The 3,297-nt window shown below is 37.2% G+C and overlaps 1 pseudogene; it reads left to right on the top strand.

Moving 5' to 3' along the window:
* Nucleotides 1–1,347: 1,347 nt before the first annotated feature.
* On the top strand, nt 1,348–2,267 carry LOC101717011 (DCN1-like protein 5 pseudogene; annotated as a pseudogene).
* The last annotated feature ends 1,030 nt before the right edge of the window (nt 2,268–3,297 follow it).

Below are 3,297 nucleotides of genomic sequence, written 5' to 3' on the forward strand. Positions count from 1 at the left end.
TAGCAGTATTGTGCAAGTCATCCTAATAGTTTCATCAGTAGTTTTCTAATCATTTCAGTGACCATAGAATTTCCAGTACAATAGTTGAAGATGTCTCTGCTTCTACTGCTTAATAAGGAGAAGTAAATGGTAGAAAAGAAGAAATGTTATTACAACTGTAATTTCAGAGAATGCCAAAAGGAGTCAACAACTATCTATCAAATCTTTGAAATATGTTGTTGTAAGCTAGGCCAAAAGGATACAAAGAAGACATGGTAATATGAGTTCACAGATAGCTTAGGATTCCAATTAGCTTGCAAATAATGTCAACACCATAAAACAACAGATAGGGGGAGTACACAGTAGAAGAAACACCAAATTCTACCTGATGTGCTTGCAGTGTGGCAGAACCTCAAATAATCCAAATTAAAAGTCAAATCCTAGAGATAACGAGTTCATATGTCAGTGTATCCAGTACTAAACTTCCCTACTGCTAAATACAAAGTCACCGAGCTACAGTTAGTTGCAGGCTGTAGAAGCAGCTATAGCTTACAGGTCAGAGGGAGCTATGTATTGAGTGGGGGTCTGAAGTCTACAAGGAATTTGTTGCACATTCCTGCCCAATAATGGGATGTGCTTGAAGATCTGGATACAGATTGTCAACCTTGGGGTTATGGCAAAACTAGAAAAGAGAACAAGCAGAGCACTTCTGGCATTCAAATGAAATTCCACAAAATCAAACCTTAAGAGTAAAAGTCAGGGATTCAGAGTGATGAGGCAAGGAGCATGACATATGGACAACTGAAATGCTAGCAGGAAACAAAAAAAGAGAAAATTTAATTTGAAGAAATAATGGTCAGAAAATTTCTCTAATTTGGTTGAAAATATCAATACAAAGTCAACCACATGTAGACACATTATACTCAAACATTTAAAAATGTGGGTAAAGAAGAATCTTAAAAAGAGGCAGACAGGAGGAAAGGTTTCAAATATTGGAATTATAATCTGAATAAAAGCAACTTCTCATCAGAAACAATGGAAAAAGACAATGGAATGACATTTTTAAGTTCTCTTAAAGAAGAACTAAGCTTGACTTTTTATAACTTTGGAGAGACTTCAGAAGGAGCAGAAAAGAAAAATCACTTGTCCAACATTCACCTATTAAATCAAAACTATGAAATTCTCATCCGGGTCAAACAGAGCCTCCTGCTCTCCGCGAGTAGCGGACGTACCTCGCTGTCCATATTATCTTCCAGGGAGATCCAGCCATAGTGTCCTGAGGCGAGGAACTACCTCTGTCCCAGGCAAAGAAAATCAAGACCTGGGAGCGGGCCGCAGCTGGGCCGCGCCTGCGAGGTCTGGCGGCACTGCTCCTCCTCTTGCGGCTGTCTCTGGGAACTGGGTGCCAGCGCTGAGGGGCCTCCAGCAGACGGCAGCCCCCTTCCCTGGCTCCCCTGCCCACCCTGCCAGGGAGGGCGGAAGATGCCAGTGAAGAAGAAGAGAAAAGCCTCCTTCGGGGTGGCAGCGGCAGTAGCGGAAGACGGTGGCCTAAAAAAGTGTAAAATCTCCAGGTCCTGATGAAGTTGTAGGGCAAGAAGGAATGGAAAAATTTTGTGAAGACATTGGTGTTGAACTTGAAAATATTATTATGTTAGTTTTAGCGTGGAAATTGGAGGCTGAAAGCATGGGATTTTTTACCAAGGAAGAATGGTTAAAGGGAATGACTTCATTACAGTGTGACTGCACAGAAAAGTTACAGAACAAATTTGACTTTTTGCGCTTACAGCTGAATGGTATTTCGTCATTTAAGAATATATACAGATATGCCTTTGATTTCGCAAGGGATAAAGATCAGAGAAGCCTTGATATTGATACTGCTAAATCTATGTTAGCTCTTCTGCTTGGGAGGACATGGCCACTGTTTTCAGTATTCTACCAGTACCTGGAGCAATCAAAGTACTGTGTTATGAACAAGGATCAGTGGTACAATGTATTAGAATTCAGCAGAACAGTTCATGCAGATCTTAGTAACTACGATGAAGATGGTGCTTGGCCCGTTTTTCTTGATGAATTTGTTGAGTGGCAAAAAATACGTCAAACATCATAGCAAGAACTGTTGTGAAGAAAATGCAAACTTTTTGATTCTCATGTGTATACAAGCTAATGAGTTAAAGGGAAAATAATCCAAAGGGTGCATTTTCATTCATATGAAAGACTTATAGTACTTTTTTTTCCTTTTTTTTAAAGGAAGTTTTCTTGTTACATGTGATGGGCATTGAACCACACCTCTTCTGGGACTGAATATTGACATTTTTGTTTCAAGTTATGTTTTTAACATTTTAGAACAATAAAGATTCAGATTTGTGACAAAGGCCTTAAAGTGAAGATGTCCCTTGAGTGTCAGAGTGGTATTTATTTTTGTAATTTTGAACTCTTGAAATTTTGAAGTTCTAAATCACCATGAATTTGAAGAATTTTAAAGATTTTAAGATTTGAGAATGGCTGCTGATGATATGGCTCATTTTAATGATCTTTGCACCATTAGGAAGGATAATTATTCATATTGATTTCTGGGATAATGATTTTCTGATGCAGCTGGTAGAATACCATTTCTAGATTTCAGAAGTACTCCAACTTTCAATTCTGGGTTTCTGTAAAAGCTGCCAAGGTCTTATGTACATGTCTTATCTGAAGTTTAGAATTGGAAAGGTTATGTCCAATTATTTTTTTTCTAACCTTTAGTATTTTTAATATGGATAAATGAGCATTGCATGTATATTCTTAACATGAATTTTAAGTTTTCTGTATTTCTGTCATTTAAAAAGTTTCTTTTATATTTGAAAGAGAAAGGTTGATAATGGTCTTAAAATCAAACATCATTGTGAGAGAATTAGGGCCAATATTGAAGTTGTTTTGTTGTTAATGCAGTGACTTTTATTGAGAGCATTTATGTTTGCCTTAAGAAAAATATAGCTCTGTTGTTGTGGACTTAGTCAAGATACATATAAGAGAAGATAAGGAATCTTGAGAGAACTCAGTAACTGCAAATTCAGTGAGGCCATTTACATTGATAGTATCATAGTTTTGCTGTTGATCACAACTTTCTGACTTTTAGTACAGCATCTTGAGATGACAGCCTTTTGTAATTCACATAATAGGTACCTTTTAGTTAGCAGTGGTCCTGTTTATACTTCCCTTTTCAAACCATCTATATGAAAACTTTGTTCACTTTCACAGTCCAGTCACAACCTCAATATTTCTAGTTTCATTGTATAAGTGGAGAAAACTAAATAGGCTATTTTTCCATAATAAGGAAAT

Source organism: Heterocephalus glaber, unplaced genomic scaffold (genome assembly GCF_053883595.1).
Source record: "Heterocephalus glaber isolate CG9 unplaced genomic scaffold, H.glaber_assembly_v1.0 deba00001613, whole genome shotgun sequence".
NCBI classification, from domain to species: domain Eukaryota; kingdom Metazoa; phylum Chordata; class Mammalia; order Rodentia; family Bathyergidae; genus Heterocephalus; species Heterocephalus glaber.